Genomic DNA, 27,522 nt, shown 5'->3' with positions numbered 1-27,522 from the left:
GCCGGGCAGCTATTGGTCTGAGAGGTAGAGATTACCAGGCAATGGTAGAACCAGTTTACTCAGACAGTAGGCCCACCATTTTGACAGCACGGGGGGTGGTCAATGTACGCCATGGGAGGGTGCCCATTCGCATAATAAATATCGGGGAGAGGGAAGTGTACCTGCCCCGGTATGCCACGCTAGCCAAATTATATACCACTAATCAAAGTTCTATACAATCTGTGGAACCCTTGCCTCCATCTCACCCGGAGGAAGGTAACGGCTCTAAGAAAGACATGGAGGACTGGTGTCAGCAACTACATTTGGGTACTGACTCCACTCCCTCACATCAGAAACAAGGAGTCTATCGGGTGGTTCAAGAGTATGAGAGAGTGTTTAGTAAACACCCGTTAGACTTCGGGCGAGTCAAGGGGGTAGAACATCGCATCCCCACGGGAGATCATCCTCCCATAAAAGAGAGGTATCGACCCGTACCCCCTGCACATTACCAACACGCCAAGGGGATGCTTAGAGATATGAAGGAGGCTGGGGTAATCCGGGATAGTTGTAGCCCCTGGGCAGCCCCATTAGTTTTAGTCAAAAAGAAAGACAACACCATGAGGATGTGTGTAGATTACCGGAAAATCAACCGTATCACACACAAGGATGCGTACCCCTTACCAAGGATAGAGGAGTCATTGGCTGCTTTAAGATCTGCTAACTTCTTCTCTACCTTGGATCTCACTAGCGGGTACTGGCAGGTTCCTGTAGCAGAGGCGGACCGGGAGAAGACCGCATTCACCACCCCGATGGGACTTAGCGAGTTCACCTGCATGCCGTTCGGACTCTGCAACGCACCAGGAACCTTCCAACGCCTAATGGAGTGTTGTCTGGGCCACAGAAACTTCGAGACGGTCCTGTTGTACCTGGACGATGTCATCGTATATTCCAAGACGTATGAGGACCACCTGAAACACCTGGCGGAAGTGTTCGAGGCTCTGGCGAGTTACGGCCTAAAGGTGAAACCCACAAAGTGTCACCTCCTGAAACCAAAGGTGCAGTACCTGGGACACGTGGTGAGCGCTGACGGAGTGGCTCCCGACCCCGATAAGATCACCGCAATTAAGGGATGGCCAAGCCCCTCCAGCGTAAAAGAAGTGCGGCAGTTCCTCGGGTTGGTAGGCTACTACCGAAGGTTTATTCCCGGTTTCACCAAAAAGGCAGCACCTATGCAGGACCTCCTGATAGGCCAGTCCCGGAAGGCCAAGAACCAGAAGCCGCCCTTCAAATGGGAAGAGCTGGAAGAAGAGTCCTTCCGCCAGCTGAAGATGGCCCTCACGGGGGACGAAATCCTGGCGTACCCGGATTATAGCCAGCCCTTTATCCTCTACACCGATGCCAGTAACATCGGGCTAGGAGCCGTACTGTCCCAGACCCAGCAGGGGAAGGAACGAGTAATCGCCTACGCCAGCCGAAAACTGCGACCCACCGAAAGGAACCCCGAGAATTACAGCTCATTTAAGTTAGAGTTCCTGGCCGTAGTATGGGAAATCACTGAGCGCTTTAAGCATTACCTCGCTTCTTCCCGGTTCACCGTGTACACGGATAACAACCCGCTGACACACCTGGACACGGCAAGACTCGGTGCCCTGGAGCAGAGGTGGATGGCCCGTCTGTCCAACTACGAGTTCACAATTAAATACCGGGCAGGACGCTCCAATACCAACGCGGACGCCCTGTCCAGGATGCCCAACCTGCCGGACGGAGGAGAAGATCCGGAGGGACTGGAAGAAGTTGAACTCCCTGCGTTCCACCGTCATGGGACTATTCAGTATTCCCACCGGGTAAGGAGTAAGCAGGCTGCTACGTTGAACCCCTTACCCCACTACAACTGGGCGGAAACGCAAGACAGCGACCCTGCCGTCCGACTGGTGAAGGAGATGCTGACTCGGCCGGAGGCTCGCCTTGAACCAGACGCTCCGGAGGAAGCCAAACAACTATGGGCAGAGAAGAGTCGACTGTTCCTTTACAAAGGGAAGTTGTGCCGCAGAATGGTTAACTCCCGGACGCATGAATTACTCTGGCAAGTAGTGGTGCCACGAAGAGACGCAGCCATGGTGATGGAGGCATACCACGACGGAGCTGGACACTTTGGGTGGAAAAAGCTGGAGTTCCTGCTGCGCGAGCGGTTCCACTGGGTAGGCATGAGGGGAACCATCGAGAAGTGGTGCAGAGATTGTGGCCCGTGCAACCTGAGAAGGAAGGACCGAGCCAGCCAGAAGACTCCCCTGCAGTCCATCGTCACCCGGCAACCGTTGGAACTGGTAGCCTTGGATCATGTAAAACTGACCCCAAGCAGAAGTGGCTACGTCTACGCGTTAACCATCGTGGATCATTACTCCCGGTTCTTGGTTGTCGTCCCCGTCAAGGACTTAACGGCTCAAACAGCAGCTAGAGCCTTCCAGCAGCACTTCTGCCGTCCACACGGGTACCCGGACCAAGTGCTGACGGACCAGGGACCTGCCTTTGAAGCGGAGGTCTTTCAGGAATTCTGCAATCTGTATGGCTGCCGGAAGATAAGGACGACACCCTACCATCCGCAGACTAATGGACTTTGTGAAAAAATGAACCAGGTGGTAATGGATCTTCTAAAAACGTTACCCCTGGAAGAACGCAGTCTGTGGCCTGAAAAGTTGCCCGATCTGGTGGACCTATACAACCACATCCCGGTAGGTTCCACCAACTGTACCCCGGCTTACCTAATGAGGGCAACACCTGGTAAGTTACCTGTTGACCTGGAAATGGGAGTCCTGACCCCCGAGGACACTTCACCAGAAACAGACTGGGACACAGAGAGGCAGCAGCAGTACCGGAGAGTACAGGAGAGCGTGGAGCGAAGTCTCTGTCAGGCTAGGGAAAGACAAGAGAAAACTTACAACCAGTATGCTCCCGCTGTTCCCCTGGTACCCGGAGAGCAGGTCTTGAAGAGGAAGAGACGGCTCCACAAGTTGGACGACCAGTGGGAGAAGGACCCGTACACCGTACTGCCCTCAAGCCACGAGAACCCGAAGGTCTGTACCATCAGTAAAGACGGAGGGGAAACCACAGCCATTGTATCCCGGGACCACCTGAAGAAGTGTCCCGAACAACTGAGGAACCCTGAAGAGGAACAAGAAGACCATCGACCCGTGGAAGAAAGGGAAGATATGGTTAGTACCGTGCTCGGGGACTTTCCTCAGTCTTGGACTCAAGTCAATGGTGCAGTTGTGGTACCCGTACTCACCTTCCTCCAACCATCATCCCAAGAACCTACGGAGCAACGGGTAGAGCTGGAAGAACAGCCGGTCCAGGAGGCAGAAGACTCCACACAAGCAGAACAGGAGAATCAACCCTCTGCTTATAGTGAGCCTGCCGTACCCCTAGTGAGACAAAGAGCCGGTAGACAGCTGCCCAGTTTACCCTTGACAGCTCCTACACCCTGTAGTTCAGGGCCAGACAGTCAGCTCCGTAGGTCCACTCGGGCCACTAGAGGCCAGTTACCCGCACGCTGGAGAATTTAAAGTGTATAAATTGTTTTATTTATGTTTTTCTGTGTCTTGTTGCTTGTGTATAATTTTGTGTTTCTAGTTATTTTTAGGAAACCTTGGTGGATTTACCGGGAATCCTTGTATATAGTTGGAGCGTAACCCAGGATGGACTAGAGACTGTTAAGGACTCGGGGTAGGACAGACCCCTACCTGGTTACGTCTCCCTGTGTTGGTGAAATGGACACCTTTGCTTTTCTTCAAAGACTGCATCCGGTTGCGGACACGCCGTAACCATCTTATGTGTTTTTCTTATAGTATTGTTATTGTTATACTTTGTTATGTTTTTCTAAATGTGTTTAGTCCCGGAGTACTAAATTTCACTAGGGGGGAATGTGACACCCCAGGGGTCTGGTTGCCACAGTGATAGAGATATTATGTCTGAGAGCAGGTGGGAGGTCCTTTGGTCAGGGATCCTGTGCATGCCACACCTCCTGCCCAGTCTTGGGAGGGGAAGAACTTCCCCTGTATAAACCCGGGGCTGAGGCAGGGTGAGTCAGACAAGGAGAGTGGAGAAGAGAAGCAGCATAGGAAACAGCAGAGTTACAAGGAGTCAGGGGCTGGCAGCTACAGAGCTCGCCCTGACTAAGAAGATTCTTTACCGGACCCGGAGTCCGAGGCTGTGGGGACTAACTCCTACCCAGCAGCAGAATCCGTCGGGCAGGGGATTTCAGGTCCTCTGGCCCAGAAGCCCGAAGGCACGGTCACACGCGTGGGACCAGCACCGCCATCGTGGAGCGGAAGCCATTAGAAGGCCCCGAGTCACCGGCCATACGGGTGAGCACCACACGGTACACTCAGGGACGTGGGCTACTTACATCAGCTTCTAGCAAGGTAGCCAGAAGAGTACAGTCAGTTTGGGAGGCCTACAACTACGCCTGGCCAGGGGAGATCCCATCTGCTCAAAGACTGACCAGGCCCCGTTTGCTAGCAAGTACTCCGGGAGGGTCTGTCGTTGTTACCAGTAAAGACCCTGAACTACACCGTACCGTCTCTGAGTGGTTCCTGCTACCCCCATCATCCACGTCGGCTGCCCTGAGGCCATACCCCTCCCGTTGGGGGTTATACTATCACGCTGCACAATCCTACCACCGGCCTCAGCGGTCTGCCCTGCAGCAGCAGCTTCCTGGCTGCACTCAACGGATGGCGTAGTCATCAACTATTTACTACTAATAGACTGCCGTCTAGTTTGACTCCCTGGGCACGGACCGGGTCACCGCCACGAGATTACAACCCTCCACGGATCCGGCTCCGGGTAAGCTCCCGCGTGCGCACCGCAGCGCGACACAGGCCCAGGGGCGCGTCAGATATGTGTTTCGGCGTGCCACGGAGTTGGACCCAGTGAACTGTAGCTTATGAAGTAATAAACTGCTGAGCATTGTTTAAATACCGGAAGGACATTGCACGTGTGCTTAATTTACCCGGTGCAGCGAGTATCCCCCATTATGATGTCTAGCGCTGCCTTACATATGGTTCGAGAGTGCGGGCAGCTGCAGCCCGGTTGCTAGCGGCAGCGACAACCCGGTTGCTAGGGGCAACGGCACAGGACGAATGTGGATTAAAGCATCTGGCTGCAACTCGGCGGGGTTGCGAAGATTGGCGTCGCACTCAAACCTGGTTTGCTGTGGCTGGGCGGGGCTCACGAAGTTTAAAGCATCTGGCTGCAACTCGGCGGGGTTGCGAAGGTTGTCATGGCACTCAAATCCGGTTTTGCTGTGGTTCGGCGGGGCCACGAAAATTTTCTGGGGAGAGCAGTGAAGTTCTGGTGTGAACAGTGCACCACGATGGCTGTGAACGGAGCAGCAAATGGGTCTGATGAGTCGGACCGCATATATGAGAAACGTCTACTGGACATGAAACTGGACATGGTGCAGGAACCACAGGAGCTGTGGGCACCATATGGAATGGTGGCAGTGGACCATTCTATGAACTCTCCGGGGGCGCCAGTGCTGTCCCAGAGTGCCCGGGGAGGTGGTAAGAGCTGTTGTGGACTAAGTCCTAAGACTATTGCTGATTTTTTTTCTAAAAATTACCCTGCCGGTGTGGTTGTTAAAAAGGGGGCGGAGTCTAAAAAGGGGTGGATTTTCAAAACAGCGTAGAGTGCAGAAAACTGGAAATTGTTACTGGTTGTGGGTTGGTACCTCCTAAAAATGACAATGTGACCGTTGATAACGGGGGAACTCCAGTAGAAGGGGGTGACGTCAAAGTGGGAGGTGACCTGTTAGTCCACAACACCATGGGGAGTGACACAGACCCCGTAGCTGACTGTGACACTATGAAAGCAAAAAGTGAGTTCAGTCAGGAGGGATTAGACGAGGGGAGAGAGTCCCCCTCTCGTCGTCGACGGCGCAAGGGCCACAAAACGGTTGCGACGGTAATCCTCGCTGAAAATGAAAATAAAGAGAATGTAGTACTGTGTGCCTTTGCTTCAAGTGTGGATCCTCATTAGAGATAGAAAAGGAGGTGATGTTGCCAGTAGCAACCTCCGGTACTGTACCGAGTCAGAAGGATCTGACAGCCCTTAAAGAGGAGGCGGCCAGTCATGACCAAGAACTGGAGCCTATCAGGCAGCAGTATCAGAGTGACGTGCAGCAATTATGTGAAAACCTGGGGAACGTGTCCTCAGACCAGCTGAACCTGGAATCTGAACAGCAGAAAATATACCAGGTTAAGAGGAACTGGCAGCGAGACGTGGAGGGAAGCAACGCGGAAATTAACCATTGGAAGGAAATGTTCTATGGAATTAAGGAGGACCGCCGCAAAATCAAGGAGGAGGTTTTTCAATTAGAGATTGACAGAGCGGTGTGTGAAGATGAGTTATGCGAGGTGAAAGATCGCTTCTCCCTGGTACAGTTAGAGCTGTCTGCCCTCAAAGAGACGCTGCAGCATGAAGTTGCTGGGCGTGAACAAACCCTAGAAGGACTGCGCAAACAGCTCAACCAGGAGCTGTGTGACTCCAAGAAGGAGTGTGGTGAACGCAGTAGGGAACTGCAACAGAGTAAGAGAGATTATGAGGATCTCCTCAAGGTGAAGAAAAAACTAGAGGAGGATAAGGCGGGTGCGCCAAGTGGTTATTATTATTATTATTTATTATTATAGCGCCATTAATTCCACGGCGCTTTACATGTGATAGGGATATACATAACAAAGGCATTTACATAATCTTAACAAAACGAGTCAACGACTGGTACAGGAGGAGCGAGGACCCTGCCCGCGAGGGCTCACATTCTAGAATTGATGGGTGAGGATACATTAGGTGAGGGTAGAGCTGGTCGTGCAGCGGTGGTTACTGCAGGTTGTAGGCTTGTCGGAAGAGGTAGGTCTTCAGGTTTCTTTTGAAGGTTTCCACGGTCGGCGAGAGTCTGATGTGTTGGGGTAGAGAGTTCCAGAGTAGGGGGGATGCACGGGAGAAATCTTGTATACGATTGTGGGAAGAGGAGATAAGAGGGGAGTAGAGGAGGAGATCTTGTGAGGATTGGAGGTTGCGTGCAGGTAAGTACCGGGAGACTAGGTCACAGATGTATGGAGGAGACAGGTTGTGGGTGGCTTTGTATGCCAGGGTTAGAGTTTTGAACTGAATTCTCTGGGCAATGGGGAGCCAGTGAAGAGATGAACAGAGAGGAGAGGCCGGGGAATAGCGGGGGGACAGGTGGATTAGTCGAGCAGCAGAGTTTAGGATAGATGGGAGAGGCGCAAGAGTGTTGGAAGGGAGGCCACGGAGCAGGAGGTTGCAGTAGTCGAGGTGGGGTATGATGAGGGCATGCACTAGTGTTTTTGCAGAGTCTTTGCTGAGGAATGCACGGATCCGGGAGATGTTTTTGAGTTGGAGTCGGCAGGAAGTGGAAAGGGCTTGGATATGTGGCTTGAAGGAGAGATCAGAGTCCAGGGTTACTCCAAGGCAGCGAGCTTGTAGGACTGGGGAGAGTGAACAGCCATTGACGTTGATGGCTAGGTCAGATGGGGGATGTGAATGAGAGGGTGGAAAGATGATGAACTCTGTTTTATCCATGTTGAGTTTTAGAAATCTGTCAGAGAAGAAGGATGAGATGGCGGTCAGACATTGTGGGATTTTGGTTAGTAGGGGGGAGATATCGGGTCCAGAGAGGTAGATGTGTGTTGTCGGCATAGAGGTGATACTGAAAACCGTGAGACTCTATGAGCTGTCCCAGGCCAAATGTGTAGAAGGAGAAGAGCAGAGGTCCTAAAACTGAACCTTGGGGGACACCGACAGATAGGGGGCGAGATGAGGAGGTGGTGCGTGAGTGGGAGACGCTGAATGTCCTGTCTGTTAAGTATGAGGAGATCCAAGATAGAGCCAAGTCCATGATGCCAAGAGATGAGAGAATCTGGAGTAAGAGGGAATGGTCCACTGTGTCAAAGTCAGATGACAGGTCCAGAAGGAGGAGGATGGAGTAGTGTCACTTGGATTTGGCATTTAGTAGGTCGTTGGTGACTTTGGTCAGGGCAGTTTCAGTCGAGTGATGCGGTCTGAAGCCAGATTGCAGGCGGTCGAAGAGGGAGCAGGAGGAGAGGTGGGAGGACAGTTCAAGGAGGACATGTTCTAGGAGTTTTGAGGCAAAGGGGAGGAGTGATATCGGGCGGTAGCTAGTCAGAGAGTAAGGGTCAAGGGAGGGCTTTTTGAGGATGGGTGTGATTGCAGCATGTTTGAAACATGAGGGGAGGACACCGGTTGTTAGTGACAGATTGAAGAGGTGGGTTAGGGTTGGGATGAAGACTGTGGTAAGGTTAGTGATGAGGTGGGATGGGATTGGGTCAAGGTTGCAGGTGGTGAGGTGTGATTTGGAGAGTAAAGAGGAGACTTGACCTTCTGTAATGGTGGAGAAGTGGGGTTTGGAGGAGGAGGGTTGAATAGATATGAGGAGGGGTTGTGTGGACTTTAGGCAAAAGTTTTGTCTGATGGTGTCAATCTTCTGTTTGAAGAATGAGGCAAAGTCGTCGGCTGAGATGACAGAAGAGGGAGGAGGTGCTGGGGGACGAAGGAGAGAGTTGAAAGTGTTAAATAGCTGTTTAGGGTTGTGAGATAGGGAGGATATGAGAGATGAGAAGTAGGTTTGTTTTGCTGTAGTGAGTGCGGCCTTGAAATTAGTGAGGGATTGCTTGAATGCGATGAAGTGCTTGATGGAGTGAGACCTTTTCCATCTCCGCTCCGCAACCCTGGAAGCCCGGCGCAGTTCTTTAGTAAGTTTAGTAAGTTTAGTGTGCCAGGGTTGCCTGTTGAATGTGAGAGATGTGGTGTGTGTGAGAGGGGCGATCGAGTCGAGAGCTGCAGCTATTGTGGTGTTATATGAAGCAGCAGCAACGTCTGCATCGTGTAAGGAATTTATGTCTGAAAGAGGGAGGAGGGATTCAGAGAGTGAGTGTAGGTCAAGGTGTTTGAGATTTCTGCGAGGGTGTGTAAGTTTGTGGAGTGGGGATTGTGCACCTGGAGAGGAGAGGGTAGAGAATGTGAGGAGGTTATGGTCAGAGAGAGGGAGTGGTGAGTTGGAGAGGTTAGATAGGGAACAGAGGCGGGTGAAGATGAGGTCCAGTGTGTGGCCAACTTTGTGGGTGGGTGTGGAAGACCATTGAGTGAGTCCGAAGGAGGAAGTGAGAGATAGGAACTTAGAGACAGACGAGTGGGAAGTGTTAATTGGGATGTTGAAGTCACCCATTATGATAGTGGGGATGTCAGTGGAGAGGAAGTGAAGCAGCCAGGTGGTGAAGTGGTCTAAGAAGGTGGTGGCTTGCCCTGGGGGTCGGTAAACGACGGCCAGTTGGAGGTTGGAGGGGGAATAGATGCGCACACAGGAGAAAACCTACGCCTCCGCCATGTTTGCCATTGGGGCGGGTGGTGTGGGAAAGGTGGAATCCGCCATATGAAAGTGCAGCTGGGGAGGCTGTGTCAGAGGGGGGTGAGCCAGGTTTCAGTGATGGCAAGGAAGGAAAGCTTGTTTGTTATGAAAAGATCGTGGATGAAGGAAAGTTTGTTGCAGACAGAGCGAGCGTTCCATAGAGCTCCTGTTAGAGCAACTAAGGGAGTGGGAATTAGTTGGATGGGTATGAGGTTAGAAGGGTTGCGACAGTTTGTGGAAGGTCGTGGATAGTAGGAAGAAGTAACTGTGGGGATATGGCGAGGAGGACCAGGATTTGGAGAGATATCTCCAGCAGTGAGTAGGAGCAGAGAAAGTGTTAGCAGGTGGGAGCAAGAGAGAGCATGAGGTGGCTGTCTGTGTTTGGGGTTCCAGGATTGAATATTGAGGAATAATTTAATAATTTAATAATAATAAGTGGTTGAGACCACTCTGCAAGACACCCGTGAGGATAATGATGATCTCCGGGGTAAGACCCTAGATCTGGAAGCTCAGGTGAAGGAGCTACAGATGTCCTGTGATACTCTCCAGAAGGCGGAGACGTACCTTAAGGAAACAGTCAGCAAGATGGAAGCTGAGCGAGAGAGGATGGAGGAGTCCATCGGAAAAGCCACAGACCAAGGCCAGGAGTTGACCGCTGGTGATGGGAGGTATGAAGCAGATACCTCCTCGAGTGATGTGGGCTCGGAGGGTTCGGTGGATGTCGGAGCCGAGATCAAGCAGCTTAAGGAGTTGCTACAAACCCAGTGGACGCAAAAGAAGCGTGAGAGACTGGCTATTGAGAGCCGAGTGGGCGCGTTGGAGACGGAGAGGTCTGAGAGAGCTCTTCTGCGGGAGGAGCAGTTGAAGCAGGAAGAGCTTCAGAGACGGGCAGCTGAGAGGCGAGTGGCGGAGCTAGAGGAAGAAGTTTCCGGGCTCAAAAGTCGCCTGACAAAGTATCACTCAGTGAACAAGGCCTTCTTGGAGAAGGAAAAGGGCGAACACGTTGCACTCACTCCCTTATACCATGAGAAGGTGGACCTGAGGAGAGCTAAGAGAGTGTTAACCACAGATAAATATGAGATAGAAGTGGTCAAGACGAAAATTCATGAATTTGTAGCTGTGAGTCAGCTCAGGGGAAGCATACAGGGTGAAGAAGCTGGAGGTCAGTTGCCCCTGAAACCTGAGCTGGTTGATCGTCTGGAAATCACTGGTGAGACCGAAACGTCTTGGTACAAGTGCCTCGTAGATATGCCCAAGGATTTGAGGGAAGAATGCACCAGTGAGTCCGTGCATGAGGAGTTTAAGAAGGCCGTGGGAGCCTGTAAGGTGTACTTGACCTCAGAAGCTAAACAGCTGGTGGTCCTGTCCACGACCGAAGTCACAGTGAAGAGGGTGACTATCCTAAGTGAAATGCACTGGCGATGTATTCGCACGAAGCGGTTTCTCCGGTTGAAGATGGAACAAGGCGTTAGACAACTGGAGTTGATGAGGAAAGCTCACAGTATGCGTAAAGAGGTCACCCGGGTGCCTCATGTTCTGGTGAAGAAGCTCGTTGGGAGAAATGGTCGAGCCATGCAGATGATGGTCAAGAAGTCTGGTGTGGTGAAAGTAAGCAGTCCACGTGTTCGTCAGGACTGGATACCAGACGAAGACGGCATGGTATCATTCTCCGCTGTAGGAACAGAAGAAAGCCTGGGATATATGGGCATGCTGTTAGAATACCGAGTGACCTACCTGAAAGAGGTAGAACAGTTGAATCTCGCTAGACTGCGAGTGGATAGACAGCATCATCTGAATAGCAGAAGATGGCAGCCGTCTAGAAATTATGAGACCAGACAGAGAAAGGGCCCCCTAAATAACAGAACAGCTATAGCTGGAGTTAGGGACCTTTCAAGATGTCCTGAGAGTAGTGGGCGTGGGTTTAGAGGTAGTGAGACCTCCAGTAACTCAGGTTTGAGCAGCCCATACAAACGACCCAATAGAGGACGGGACATTACGGAGTCGAACCGGACCTTAGATACCAGGGCATGTGAGTCACACCGCTGTATGACTGACCACTGGGAGCGGGGGAGACCTGACAAGGTTACGACTGACCGCTGGGATCGGGGAAGGTCTGACAAGATTATGACTGACCGCTGGGAGCGGAGGAGACCTGACAAAGTTACAACTGACCGCTGGGAGCGGGGGAGCTCTGACAAGGTTACGACCCGGAAAGTTGACAGTGACAAATGGTAGGTCCCTAAGGAATTAATGTCATTGACTAATGTTCCAGGGGCTGGACAACGCTAATGTCAAGTACATGGTCTCGGTGTGAACTGTGGGTTGTAGTGGTTTGTGTATATTGTGTGTTCAACCCCACAAGTTTGAACGGGGGGGATATGTAATGCAGCAGCTTGCTGGCATTACTATAAATGGGCCAGTGTGTGTTTTTGGCTGACCATATACCTTTCCCTCAGCTGACTGGTCACATGACTGTGACATCTTACAGGTCCTGTAGGCACAGTAAAGGTCGGTACACATGACTGGGACAGCACACAGGACCTATGCACTCAGGTGACTGGTCACATGACTGTGACATAGCACAGGTCCTGCGCGCACAGAATGTCTGTCTGATCACATGACTGTGACATCAGCAAGGTCCTGTCAGTGAGTGTGTGTGCACGGGATCCATATTTAAACCCTGCTTGATGAGAGACAGGTGTGTTCGGTGTGTTGGGCGTGAGGCCTGTTCCCCGTGTGTGTGGGACACCGTGATACAGTGAAGCCTGGCAGCCTGAAAGGTAAAGACTGGATCCTGTGCGGATGCTAGTGGCCTTGGAAGGCAGCGGCTTTGGAGTGAAGCCTGGTACCTGAAAGGTCGAGACTGCAACCTGTGTGGATGCTAGTGGCCTTGGAAGGCAGAGGCTTGGTGAGGAGTCCTGAAAGGCAAAGCCTGGATCCTGTGTGGATGTCAGTGGCCTTTGAGGGAACGACGGCTTGAGACCCCTACCTGGGAAGCCACAAAGCCACAGTGGTGGCGGATTAAATGGCCTGCAGCAACTAGCCGTTCATCTCCCGGCTGCTCACAGCGGAATTACCCGCTCAGACAGCGCAGCTCCCCGGTGCTCACTAACACGGTTTCGCTGATTGGTCGCAGCCGCCGGCAGCGACCAATCAGCGATATTGGCGCCAAACCTAAACACCGCTCTGCTGATTGGTCGCAGCCGCCTGGCCGCGAGCAATCAGCGAGATTTTCGCGAAATTTAAAACACCACTTCTCTGATTGGTCGCGGCCAGCCAGCCGCGACCAATCAGCGGCTGCCGCAGCCCCGCCACGTATTGGCGCAAGAATTGAAACACTCAGCCCACCATCGGGAAATCAGCGTCGACACAGCCAGGAGATGACGGGTGCTAGCCGGACATCTCCCGACTGCTCGCAGCAGAAGTACCCCAACCGGTGGCCTCGCTCCCCGGTCCTCCCTTCACACTTGCCGCTGATCTCCGGACAGTAGCGGCATGGAGGTCAGCGGCAATGCTGCCGGGAGATACCCGCACAGGCAGCGCCACTCCCTGGCCTCACTAACACGGTTGGCTGATTTGACGCGGCCGCTGGCCGCGACCAATCAACGATTTTGGCGCCAAATTTAAACACGCTCTCTGGACAATGTCGGGTGAATGAATCTCCAGAATCCAGGGCAAACAGAGAACAACACGATCGCCAAATTTATCAAAAACGAAAGCTCTACCAACTAAGGCAAACCCAGCAGAATATTCAACAACTTGCACATTATGTAACACATAATGAAACTATAATTATTCAACACTACTGTGGTAATATGAATGTAGTTTGTTCTAAATGTGACTCTCTGAATTTCATTGAGGAAAAACCATCTGACAATCAGTTTAAAAATTATGCTACCGAGACGTCACTACTCAGATCTGTTTGAGCAGTTGATGAAAGGAACGCATGAATAGAGATGAGCGGTGTTCGACTCAAACTGTTCGCCAATCTCAAATTCGAGCTGTTTTGGGCGGTGTTCGAGCCGTTCGGCGAACACGAACAATTTGAAAAAAATTCGGCTGTTCGAGGTTATGTTCGATAACTGTTCGTGCACCAAAATCATAACTGAAAATTAATGTTAATACGCAGTTTGAGTGTACAGCGGGGCGGTGGGAGGGGCAGGGGATGGATCTCTGCAGAAATAATGACAATCTCCATTTTTTTTCTCTTTCCCGCATTTACAGTGGGGAGGTGCAATCTGTCAGCCTATCAGCAGCGCACACACGGAGCGAACTGCTTTTTTTCACACAAGCAAGGGCATGTGTCATCTTACAGCCAAACTAAGATGTATACTTCTTTTCGTGAACAATGTGATAAGATCCCTTTCTTATGGCCACGCCAATCGCTACAAATTCCAGATGAAGCACAAAAACAGCAGGTGCTTCAACGGATATCAAGTGCTCCTTTAAGTGGGCTCTCCTCCACCTCAACTTCAACATTACAAATTCTCCAGTCCTCATAGGTGTCACACCAATCGCACTTGCTTCCTCACAACTCCCAAGTCTCCAGCTGCCCGTCTGAGTATGGGGTAGAACATATGGTTGAGTCTGCAGAGCTGTTTACTCATACTATAGCCTGGGAATCAGAGGTCAGCTCCAGAGCTTCTGTGAATCCAGACGAGGAAATGATCTGCACTGATGCCAAGAATCTTTATGAGTCGGATCCAGGACCAGACGCAGAAGGTTCTGACCATAATGTAGACCCTCATTCCCAAAGTGTAACTCCTGTTGGTGGAGACAATGAGGAAGACGATGATGAGACTCAAATACCTGATTGGAGCGACAACTTGAGTTTTTTGTCAGGGCAGGAAGAGGTTTGCTCTGAGGACGACGGGTGTGATAACACACAGGGTGATGATGACGAGGTTGGAGATCCCACTTACTGTCAACCCACAGTCAGCCAGTCGATGAGGTCAGCAGAGGAGGTGGAGGAGGATGCTAGTGACGATGAGGTCAGGTTTCGCCTTCCTGGACTGAGACGTAGTAATGGAAGCACGTCAACAACTACATCCTCAAACACAACTCTGCCTCTGACCACAAGTCGTGGTGGCTCTTCTGGTCGCATGGGTGCTAAGCCTTGCATAGCCTGGGCATTTCTTCAGATCGATAAGGATGACCCAACTCGTGTTATCTGTAACATTTGTCAGCAAAAGCTAAGTAGAGGCCAAAATATAGATAGTTTGAGAACTTCATGCATGAACCGGCACATGGATATGAAGCATAAGTTGCAGTGGAAAGCTCACTGTGCTACAATGCGGCCTAGCCAGCCAGGCCAACCACCGTCTGCCACATCTTGTGCCTCCTTGGCCTCTTCATCCTCTGTGACTGGGGGGACAACAGTCACATCTGTTTGGGACGCAGACCTGCCACCTCTTTACCCGCAACAGCCAGCGTGATTGGCAGGTCATCATTTTCTTTGGAGGTGGAAACACCAGCAGGTGTTCAGCGCTGTCCGACATCGATAGCACCACCTTTGGATCAAGGCAACCTAACATGTTCGTCTGCATCTTCCTCACAGACCGGCAGTTTGCCGGGGACACCCTTCTCAACCCAGTCTAAGCACAACAGCCAGCCCTCGGTCCCTCAGATGTGGACAAGTAAAAGACCATTTCCTCCTAGCCTTGAGAAAGCTAAGAGGTTGAATTTCACCAGCTGCAAGCTCTTGGCTACAGAAATGCTGCCTTTCCGCCTGGTGGACACAGAGGATTTTCGAGACCTTATGTCCATCGCAGTGCCCCAGTACCAGATGCCCAGTCGGCACTACTTCTCAAACAAAGGTGAGCCTGCGCTCCACCAGCATGTCACACACAACATCACCGCTTCTTTGAGAAACTCTGTGTGTGACAGGGTGCATTTCACCACAGACACTTGGACGAGTAGGCATGGACAGGGGCGTTACATGTCGCTGACTGGGCACTGGGTAACTATGGCGACAGCAGGACAAGGGGCTGCTGTCCAAGTCTTGCCGTCCCCATGAGTTGTGCGTCAATCCTCTTTATCTCGAAGTTCCTACACTGCTTCTACCTCCTCAACCTCCTTTCGGTCCTCCACCTGCACCCAAAGCCTGTCTGGTCATGCCACAAGCTTTCTAACTGCGCAGAAGGGATCCTGCACACCTCCTTACTATGCTGGCAGCAGGGCTCAACGTCATCAGGCAGTTTTTACTTTGAAATGTCTGGGAAATGTGAGTCACACAGCTGAGGAGTTGTGGTCAGCTCTGGAGAACCTGTTTCATTAATGGTTGTCTCCACTGGATCTGAAACCAGGGAAGGCCGTGTGCGACAATGCTGCAAACCTGGGTGCGGCCCTTCGCCGGGGCAATGTCACACACGTGCCTTGTATGGCTTACGTATTGAACCTGGTTGTCCAGCTATTTTTAGCCCACTATCCAGGACTAGATGGCCTTCTGTAGAGGGCACGGTCGCTGTGTGCTCACTTCCGCCATTCGCATCCCACAGCTCAGCTACTTACATCTCTTCAGAAGTCGTTGGGCCTGCCACTTCACCGGCTAAAATGTGCCTACCCGGTGGAATTCAACTCTGCACATGTTGCAGCGACTGTGGCAGAACCGACAAGCCCTGGTGTAATACGTTCTGACGTATAGCCTGGCCCAACGAGATCCAGAGGTGGGGCAAATCACGCTGGAGGAGTGGTCTCAGATCAGGGACCTATGCACCCTTCTGCACAGTTTTGAAATGGCGACGAAGATATTTAGTGCTGACGATGCCAGCATGACTATTCCGGTGATTTACATGCTGAAGCACATGTTAAACAGAATTCGGAGTCAGGTGGTGCGACAAGAGGAGGTGGAGGAAGTAGAGGAGGAGGAGTTGTATGCGGAAGGGCTAACATCTGCAAGGTCCGGACGGTCGGCAGCACCAAGGCGGCAGGCATGTGAGGGTGGGGGAGATGGTTTTTCCAGGGCGCATGGTAGCAGCCAAACTAGTGAGGAAGGTGCAGGAGCCCAGGAAGAAGTGGAGGACGAACTGATGGAAGACTCATCAGATGAGGGAGACCTTGTTCACATTTCTGTTGTGCGAGGTTGGGGGGAGAGGGCAGAGGAAGGAAGCATGATTGTTACCTCGCCACCAACACAACAGGGACTTGGTGCTCCTGGATGCGCAAGACACATGAGTGCCTTCTTGCTGCACTACCTGCAACATGACCCTCGAATTTGGAGAATTAGAAATAAACCTGACTACTGGGTTGCCACACTGTTAGATCCCCGGTACAAAAGTAAATTTGCAGAAATTATTCCTGCCATAGAAAGAGATGCACGCATGCAGGAGTATCAGCAGAGACTGTTGCAGAATCTTACATGTGCTTTTCCACAAAACACTAGTGGTGCACGTAGTGAATTTCACAGTCCCAACTTGCCAACTGTGGGACCGTCGAGTGTTCAGCACTCAAAACATAACAGAAACACAGTATCTGCTGGTAACATCAATTTTGCGGAATCATTTCACCACTTTTTTAGCCCATCCTTTGCAATGCCACAGGAGACAAGAAGTCTGACACATAGTCAATGCCTAGAGACGATGGTACAGGAGTATCTCCAAGTAAACATTGAAGCCATGACTGTGTCACTGTGTAATAGTGGGGAAGGGCTTAGCCTTCCCTTGGTACTGAGATAGTTAAAGGGAGTGTTCCAGAAGTCAGACCTCTCTGAACTGTTGGTAGACCAAGCTAAGGGGTTAGCTTTACTGGTCCAGTCAGTAGAGTAAAGGGGGAACTTAGTGCCCGGATCAAGCCTAGAGTGATATAGAGCTTGTTCCTGGCATAATTCATTGTGGGCTGCAGTACCTGTAAACAGCCACAAGATGCCACTGTTCTGAGTGCAGATGTCAGGTTGAGTCTGCTAGCAGAGTTGCAGACAGTGGTGAGTTAATGCTGTGTGATGACAGCTCACAGGGGGTGGGCACATTGGCAAAAAGCCTCAGTTTTAGTGTCCAGAGGCGATTAAGAGACCGTACGGGGAATCGTGCGGGCAGCCTGACTATAGTGGCTGCTAGGGTAGACGGGAGCTCTACACCCTCAGACAGTGGGATCACTAATGTGCTAGTCTCCTCAAGCAAGAGAAAGAGTCCTGTTAGCTGGTCGGAGAAACTCTTCAGAGCGAGTGAGGACCCGAGGCACTTCTAGTCTGCAGGAAGCAGGAAGAAGATAAATAGGACTCCAGGCTAGGACGTGGGGGAGATATTTTACCCAGGTCACTGTTAACGTTACAGAAGAATCTCGTGGACTAGAGAGAGTCACAACAGATGCTTCACACAGAGAGGGAACCAGGGCTAAAGATGTTGTCAGTGCCTGTGAGAGAGATGATAGCCTGTCGGGCCTTATCCATTATATCTGCCTGTAAATACTGTATATATCCCTCTTCCCCAAGTAAAGTTCAAGTTCTGGTTAAGAACCTTGTGTCCTCTGAAGGTCTTGCTGCCCTGGTCCCAGAAGAGCAATGCCTGGAGACAGCCGCGATCGGATGGCTTGAAGTAAGTGAAGAGCAACACATAGACAGCCACACTTCAGAGGGAGGACACGTATTGTCTGTAGGGTGCCATAGCGAGTGGGGACTACAGCTCGCCCACGACTACCTCGCTGGGGCACCTTACAACTGGACCCTTGTTCTTTTTGGGCTTCCAATTAGAGATGAGCGTTGTTCTACTCGAACTGTTCGCCATTCTCAAATTCGAGCTGTTTTGGGCGGTGTTCGAGCCGTTCGGCGAACACGAACAATTTGAGAAAAATTCGGCTGTTCGAGGTTATGTTCGATAACTGTTCGTGCACCAAAATCATAACTGGATTTTTTCTCAGTAATGATGAAAATTAATGTTAATACGCAGTTTGAGTGTACAGCGGGGTGGGGGGAGGGGCAGGGGATGGATCTCTGCAGGAACAATGAAGATCTCCATTTTTTTTTCTCTTTCCCGCATTTACAGTGGGGAGGTGCAATCTGTCAGCCTATCAGCAGCGCACACACGGAGCGAAGTGCTTTTTTTCACACAAGCAAGGGCATGTGTCATTGGCAGTGCATGTCACATGTCCTTGCCCTATAAGACCAAGCCATTTTCCCCGTCGCCACCATTTTCTCACTGCTGCAGCTGCGTGTTAGACGGCACCGCTGTTGCTGTGTGCGCTATACCTTGTTAATTTCAAGCCAATTTTCGCACAAATATACAGATAGCTTGGGAGTAGGGAATAGTTGTGATTGCAGTCCTTTTAAGGACTAGGTTACAGCATTTCCTACGACTTTTATCAGGCAGGTCTGTGCTCTTAAATAGATAGGTTGTGGGAGTAAAGACTAATTGTAATTGGAGTCCTTTTCAGGACTAGGTTACATCAGTTCCTATCAGTTTTTGCCAGGCAGGTCTGTGCCAGTGCTGTGCAAGTTTTTTTCACAGCATTTGGCTGAATCTAGCAAAGCTAACCCTTTTTGGCCTATTGCAGAGTGTGTTAGTCAGTGGAGTAGCCTATCTGTGTTGCAAGATATACCACCTGTGTATAGAATACCAATTTTTTTACTGCACCTAGTGAAGTAAAATCTTTTGGGCATAGCATCATTCTATTAGTCCATCTATACTGACCTCCATCAGGTTGCAAACTGAATATAATTTTTTTCTGCATCTAGCTCTGAAAAAATATTTGGCTTCTAGCTGTGTGTGGGTCTTGTTCTATTAATCCATCTATACAGACCTCCATCAGGTTGCAAACTGAATATAATTTTTTTCTGCATCTAGCTCTGAAAAAATATTTGGCCTTCTAGCAGTGTGTGGGACTTGTTCTATTAGTCCACCTATACTGACCTCCATCAGGTTGCAAATTCAAAATAATTTTTTGTATGCATCTAGCTCTGAAAAAATATTTGGCCTTCTAGCAGTGTGTCGGACTTTCTCTATTAGTCCATGTATACTGACCTCCATCAGGTTGCAAATTGAATATAATTTTTTTCTGCATCTAACCCAGCCAATAGTTTTGGCCTAATACCACAGTTTGGCCACTCAGCTCTGCTCGGTTACCATCCATTGTTTTTTTGTGCAAACAACTCCAGAGTTGTGAATTAGTTAACCACCAAAATGAGTGGAAAAAGGCCTGCTGCTGGTGGAAAGGGGAATAGGCTTGTTGGGAAGGGGAAAAAAGGTTGTGTCCGTGGGGTAGGTGTTAAAGCAACAGTAACATCTGCAGAAGAAAGACCATCTTCCAGCCAAACTAAAATGTCTACTTCTTTTAGCGGACAATGTGATAAGATCCCTTTCTTACGGCCACGCCAATTGCTACAAATTCCAGATGAGGCACAAAAACAGCAGGTGCTTCAACGGATATCAAGTGCTCCTTTAAGTGGGCTCTCCTCCACATCAACTTCAACATCACAAATACTCCAGTCCTCAAAGGTGTCACCCAAATCGCACTTGCTTCCTCACAGCTCCCAAATCTCCAGCTGCCCGTCTGAGTATGAGGTAGAACAGATGGTTGAGTCTGCAGAGCTGTTTACTCATACTATAGCCTGGGAATCAGAGGTCGACTCCAGCGCTTCTGTGAATCCAGACGAGGAAATGATCTGCACTGTTGCCCAGAATCTTTATGAGTCGGATCCAGGACCAGACGCAGAAGGTTCTGACCATAATGTAGACCCTCATTCCCAAACTGTAACTCCTGTTGGTGGAGACAATGAGGAAGACGATGATAAGACTCAAATACCTGATTGGAGCGACAACTTTAGTTTTTTGTCAGGGCAGGAACAGGTTGGCTCTGAGGACGACGGGTGTGATAACACACAGGGTGATGATGATGAGATTGGAGATCCCACTTACTGTCAACCCACAGTCAGCCAAGAGATGAGGTCAGCAGAGGAGGTGGAGGAAGATGCTAGTGACGATGAGGTCAGGTTGCGCCTTCCTGGACAGAGACGTAGTACTGGAAGCACGTCAACAACTGCATCCTCAAACACAACTCTGCCTCTCACCACAAGTCGTGGTGGCTCTTCAGGTCGCATGGGTGCTAAGCCTTGCATAGCCTGGGCATTTTTTCAGATCGATAAAGATGACCCAACTCGTGTTATCTGTAACATTTGTCAGCAAAAGCTAAGTAGAGGCCAAAAAATACATAGTTTGAGTACTTCATGCATGAACCGGCACATGGACATGAAGCATAAGTTGCAGTGGGAAGCTCAGTGTGCTACAATGCGGCCTAGCCGGCCGGGCCAACCACCATCTGCCATATCTTGTGCATCCGCGGCCTCTTCATCCTCTGTGACTGGGGGGACAGCAGTCACACCTGTTTTGGGGCGCAGACCTGCCACCTCTTTACCCGCAACAGCCAGCGTGATTGGCAGGTCATCATTTTCTTTGGAGGTGGTAACACCAGCTGGTGTTGAGCGCTGTCCGACATCGATAGCACCACCTTTGGATCAAGGCAACCTAACATGTCCGCCTGCATCTTCCTCACAGACCGGCAGTTTGCCGGGGACACCCTTATCAACCCCGTCTAAGCACAATAGCCAGCCCTCGGTCCCTCAGATGTGGACAAGTAAAAGACCATTTCCTCCTAGCCATGAGAAAGCTAAGAGGTTGAATTTCACCATCTGCAAGCTCTTGGCTACAGAAATGCTGCCTTTCCGCCTGGTGGACACAGAGGATTTTCGAGACCTTATGTCCGTCGCAGTGCCCCAGTACCAGATGCCCAGTCGGCACTACTTCTCAAAGAAAGGTGTGCCTGCGCTCCACCAGCATGTCGCACACAACATCACCGCTTCTTTGAGAAACTCTGTGTGTGACAGGGTGCATTTCACCACAGACACTTGGACGAGTAGGCATGGACAGGGGCGTTACATGTCGCTGACTGGGCACTGGGTAACTATGGTGACAGCAGGACAAGGGGCTGCTGTCCAAGTCTTGCCGTCCCCACGAGTTGTGCGTCAATCCTCTTTATGTCAAAGTTCCTCCACTGCTTCTGCCTCCTCAACCTCCTCTTGGTCTTCCACCTGCACCCAAAGCCTGTCTGGTCATGCCACAAGCTTTCTAACTGCGCAGAAGGGATCCTGCACACCTCCTTACTATGCTGGCAGTAGGGCTCAACGTCATCAGGCGGTTTTTACTTTGAAATGTCTGGGAAATGTGAGTCACACAGCTGAGGAGTTGTGGTCAGCTCTGGAGAACCAATTTCATGAATGGCTGTCTCCACTGGACCTGAAACCAGGGAAGGCCGTGTGCGACAATGCTGCAAACCTGGGTGCGGCCCTTCGCCGGGGCAATGTCACACACGTGCCTTGTATGGCTCACGTGTTGAACCTGGTTGTCCAGCAATTTTTAGCCCACTATCCCAGACTAGATGGCCTTCTGCAGAGGGCACGGTCGCTGTGTGCTCACTTCCGCCGTTCGCATCCCGCAGCTCAGCGACTTACATCTCTACAGAAGTCGTTGGGCCTGCCACTTCACCGGCTAAAATGCGATGTGCCTACCCGGTGGAATTCAACTCTGCACATGTTGCAGCGACTGTGGCAGCACCGACAAGCCCTGGTGCAATACGTTCTGACGTATAGCCTGGGCCAACGAGATCCAGAGGTGGGGCAAATCACGCTGGAGGAGTGGTCTCAGATCAGGGACCTATGCACCCTTCTGCACAGTTTTGAAATGGCGACGAAGATGTTTAGTGCTGATGATGCCATTATCAGCATGACTATTCCGGTGATTTACATGCTGGAGCACATGTTAAACAGAATTCGGAGTCAGGTGGTGGCACAAGAGGAGGTGGAGGAAGTAGAGGAGGAGGAGTTGTATGCGGAAGGGCTAACATCTGCAAGGTCCAGACGGTCGGCAGCACCAAGGCGGCAGGCATGTGAGGGTGGGGGAGATGGTTTTACCAGGGCGCATGGTAGCAGCCAAACTAGTGAGGAAGGTGCAGGAGCCCAGGAAGAAGTGGAGGACGAACTGATGGAAGACTCATCAGATGAGGGAGACCTTGATCACATTTCTGTTGTGCGAGGTTGGGGGGAGAGGACAGAGGAAGGAAGCATGATTGTTACCTCGCCACCAACACAACAGGGACTTGGTGCTCCTGGATGCGCAACACACATGAGTGCCTTCTTGCTGCACTACCTGCAACATGACCCTCGAATTGTGAGAATTAGAAATAATCCTGACTACTGGGTTGCCACACTGTTAGATCCCCGGTACAAAAGTAAATTTGCCGAAATTATTCCTGCCATAGAAAGGGATGCACACATGCAGGAGTATCAGCAGAGACTGTTGCAGAATCTTACATGTGCTTTTCCACAAAACACCAATGGTGCACGTTGTGAATCTCACAGTTCCAACTTGCCAACCGTGGGACCGTCAAGTGTTCAGCACTCAAACCGTAACAGAACCACAGTATCTGCTGGTAACATCAATTTTTCGGAATCATTTCACCACTTTTTTAGCCCATCCTTTGCAAGGCCACAGGAGACAAGAAGTCTGACACATAGTCAACGCCTAGAGACGATGGTACAGGAGTATCTCCAAATAAACATTGAAGCCACGACTGTGTCACTGGACCCTTGCTCTTTTTGGGCTTCCAATCTGGATAAATGGCCGGAGCTAGCCACTTACGCCTTGGAGATCTTGTCATGCCCCGCAGCCAGCGTTCTGTCTGAACGTGTGTTCAGCGCTGCTGGTGGTGTGCTGACAAATAAGCGCACGCGGCTCTCCACTGATAATGTAGACAGACTCACGTTCATAAAGATGAACAAATCATGGATCCGAAACGACTTTTCTACCCCTGTGTCATCCTGGGGAGAGTAAAAGCTTGATGATTGGTTAAAATCACCCTACCAACCGTTTTAAGCTTTCAAATTACTAATCATGTTTATCTGTATCTTGACTGGAAAATAATTTGGGCTTTGTAGCAGTGTGCAGCACTGATCCTATTAGGCCATCTATAATAAGCTCCACCAGATATAAAATTAAAAATAATTTTTAGCTGCATCTAGCCCGGAAAATAATTTTGGGGCTCCGAGATGCGCAAGACACATAAGTGCCTTCTTGCTGCACTACCTGCAGCATGACCCTCATATTGTCAGAATTCGAAGTAATCATGACTACTGGGTTGCCACACTCTTAGATCCCCCAAACTTTTCGATCAACCTTTTCATTTTAATAAAGACCAAAAAAATGGTCATTTTTGAAATTATAAGCATTAGCAGGTTGTTAGAAACTGAAATCAAACAGTTTTCAACTCAAAACTTTATTCTAGGTGATGTTACATTTTCACATAGGACCCCTTGTTCGAAAGGAGCTTCTGAACTCTCTCGTCCATTGAATTTGTCAGGTTTTGGATGGTTTCTGCTTCAATTGTTTTGCATGAGGACAGAATACCCTCCCAGAGCTGTTGCTTAGATGTGAACTGCCTCCCGCCATCATAGACACTCCTTTTAATCATGCTCCAAAGGTTCTGAATGGGGTAGAGGTAAGGGGAGCATGGGGGTCACACCATAAGTTTGTCCCCTTTTATGCCCATATCAGCCAGAGATGCAGATGTTTTATGTGCAGCATGAGATGGTGCATTATCATGCAGAAAAATGATCTTGCTGTGAAATACACGGTTCTTCTTCTTGAACCATGGCAGGAAGTGCTGTTTGAGAAAATCCACATACATTATGGAGTTCATCTTTAGCGCCTTCAGGGATCCTAAAGGGGCCGACAATCTCTCTCCCCATGATTCCAGCCCAAAACATTACTCCACCTCCTCCTTGTTGGCGCTGTAGCCGTGTTTGCGTGGGGTGTCCATCAACCAGCCATCCTCCACTCCATCCATCTGGACCATCGAGCGCTGCACGGCACTCATCCGTGAACAAAACAGTTTTGAAATCAGTCTTCTTGTAATGTTTGGCCCACTGGAGCCGTTTCTGCTTGTGTGAAGTGGATAGAGGAGGTCGACAGGATGGCATATGCACAGCTGCAAACCTCTGAAGGACCCTGCATCTTGTTGTTCGGGGGACGTTGGAGGCACAAGCAGCTTCAAAAACTTGTCTGCTGCTATGACAAGGCTTTTTTGCCGCTGCTCTTTCAACCTGACGTAATTGCCTGTAGGAAAGAGTCCTCAATTTGCCCTTATCAGCACGCACACGTGTGTACTGTGAATCAGCTACATACTTCTTGATTGCCAAGACACTTCATCCTGATCATCGCACAATGTTGATTGTAGTCATGCCTTGACCTAAACACTCCACAATTTGTTGCTTCTCAGCAGCCGACACATCCTTTTTCTTTCCCATTTTGGCAGAAAATGTAGGCTGCTTAATAATGTGAGAGAGCCTTCTTAAGTAGTCTTGCCTTTCATTGGACACACCTGCCAAACTAATTAGCACAGGTGTCTGCAATTGCTTACAGTGATATAAAGAGCCCTGACACACATCACCATCAATGAGTTTAACTGACAAACAAACAAATTCTTCCCTTATCACTCCTAAACACTTTTTGCATAATAATTTGGAACGCAGTGTACATGTGCTTTTCCACAAAACACCAGTGGTTCACGTAGTGAATCTTACAGTTCTAACTTGCCAACCGTGGTCTGTATGGAATTGTTCAATAAAGGGCCCAAAATTAAGATAACATAGATGGGAGAAGTCTCTATGAATAGGAATTCCTAAGTATTTGATACCCTGTGAGGGCCAGGCAAAGGGAAAGTTGGACTGGATGGAATCCTATATGGATTTGGGGAGGGAGACATCGAGGGCCTCAGACTTCGCTGCATTGATTTTAAAATTTTACCATGTAACAAAGTGATCTATTTCAGCCATAACAGCAGGGATGGATATATGTGATTGAGTGATATATACTAGGACATCATCAGCAAATAGAGAGCACTTGTACTCGGTGCCTCCCACCTCAATCCACCTAATATTGGGGTTATGGCGAATTGATGAGAGCAGGTGCTCCGTCACTAGGATGTATAAGAGAGGGGACAGAGGACATCCCTGCCTTGTCCCATTGGTGATTGTGAAAGGTGATGAAAATGTTCTGACGCACCCCCTGGGCCTTGGGACACCCGGAGCCGGACCCTTTTTGGTGGATGCTGGTGGTTGTAGTCTTCGTGGCGACCCGGTTCCGTGGCTCAGGGCGGTCAAACCAGTGGCGGAACTATTTATGTGGTTTTGATGTTTAAATGTCCGACTACGCCACCCGTGGATTGCGGTCAGAGTGAACCGCCGCTACAGGGCAGACCGCTGAGGCTGGTGTTGTGGGTGCAGCAGAGCATAGCATAACTCCCCACGGGAGGAGTATAGCCTCAGGACAGTGTATGCGGAGGATGAGGGTGATGGTGCAGGTCAGCAGCAGTAACGACACGGAGTCAGTGATGCAGTCCAGGGCCTTTACTCACAGTTCTTATTATCCAGACCACGTCTGCAGGTAACGGCTGCCCACGTCGTACTGTGCTCACCAGGTGAGGGGCTCAGACAACTCCCAGATAACTTTGGAGCACTTCACAGGACCCCCTTTGTGTTTCCTTTGTCTGGCCTTTCTTACCAACACTTCTGTTCGGCTGCCTCGGGCCTCCTCTTGGTAAACTTGGCGCCAGTTTCCCTGACCCTATGTGGTGCCTTCCTAGCGGGTGTAGCGAGGGGCTGCGCCACATAAAATGTCAGAGCCTCCGGTTTCTAGCTGAGGGTCGTTTCCTGCCTCCACTAGTTCGGGGACCGGTCTCCCCCTTTGGCCTGACCCCTCCACGCAGGTGGATTCGGGCGTGCGGTGGCGACTCGCCCGTCCGCACCCCTGGGATCCCTTCATTCCTCGTTCCTGGAGCCTTCTCTGCTCCTCTTCCTTCCTTCTCCCTCTTCCAGGCCTGGGCCTCTGTTACTAGGCCCGCCTCCGGAGCAGAGCTCATGCAGAGCCCCTGCTCCCTGCCACTTCTGCTCAGGCTTCTCTGCACTGAACTAAGATGGTGCCCACCTTTTATACTCCCTTCTCAATGCACCCAGGAACTGCTTCCTCCCTGCTCCTGCACTACAGGGTTCCCCTTCCTCAGTGTTCCCTCCCCCCACTCCAGCCAGGGACAGGGACTGTCGTGCCCATCTCAGAGGCATATTGGTCGCCCTGCCCCACGGCAATGTGGTGTAATGCATGCAGGTGTCGGGTCCTGATCCACACTCCATCCTTACCTGAGAGTGAGATATCACACCTCTGGGTGAGGTGCAATACGTCTGTAGCAACCGAGCCCTCAGGGTGCTACAGTTCCATTTATCTTCAGCCTAGGTGACGTATTGCGATACAGGGCCGTGATTTTGGCTATAAAAGGGTCCCCTAGACCCCTACCCCAAGCTTTTTAAGAGAATCATATATGGCGTGCCAGGAGACTCTATGGAATGCTTTCTCAGCATCCAACGAGAGTATCTAATTACAAATTTTTAACTGCATCTAGCCCAGGAAATACTTTGTGCCTAGTAGCAGTGTCTGCTAGTCAGCGGATTGTCCCGGCTGTTAAGCAAGCTACACCACCTGTAGTTTAGACACTTAATTTTTTCAAAGGAAATGCTTCGGGACCATGGGATACTTAGTGAAGAGCATCAGGAGGCACCCCAAGGCATAGGGGCTGGGACTGGCAGTAGGATGCCTTGCGGTGGACAGCCGAGCTCGATCCTTATAAAAGCTTTTTAACTGCAGCAGCTTTAGTGGACGCTACTGGAGCTGGAATTACCGCGGCTGCTGGCATGAGACTTGCCCTCCAATAGATCCTTGTAAATGGATTTAAAGTGTATTCATTCAAATTAGAGAGACAATTTAAATTAAAAAGCTTAGAGCTGCCTCCACCACAGGGGGGCTCGCTCGACCCACCAGCGGACAGGCACCAGTATTGGGAGAGGGGGGCTGGCCGTCAGGGTTCACCGCTGCTCTGGCACAAACCCGGCGACACGGAGGTCGCACGGGCAGGAGCGGACTGAACGTGTCGGCTTCTCACTTTTTGGATTTTAGAAGGGCATGACATGCCTATATTTGTGTCTCCCTCTCCTTTTACTCCTCCACCTCTTTTCTTTTCGCATGACTATATGTACTTGTCACTTTTCCATGTGTTAGTTGTGTCTTCTGAGCAGTTTGTCA

This window comes from Phyllobates terribilis, unplaced genomic scaffold (assembly GCF_046119375.1).
Source record: "Phyllobates terribilis strain yellow unplaced genomic scaffold, ASM4611937v1 Scaffold_4__5_contigs__length_816908805, whole genome shotgun sequence".
NCBI classification, from domain to species: Eukaryota; Metazoa; Chordata; class Amphibia; order Anura; family Dendrobatidae; genus Phyllobates; species Phyllobates terribilis.
Note: the sequence above shows the minus strand (reverse complement) of the source record.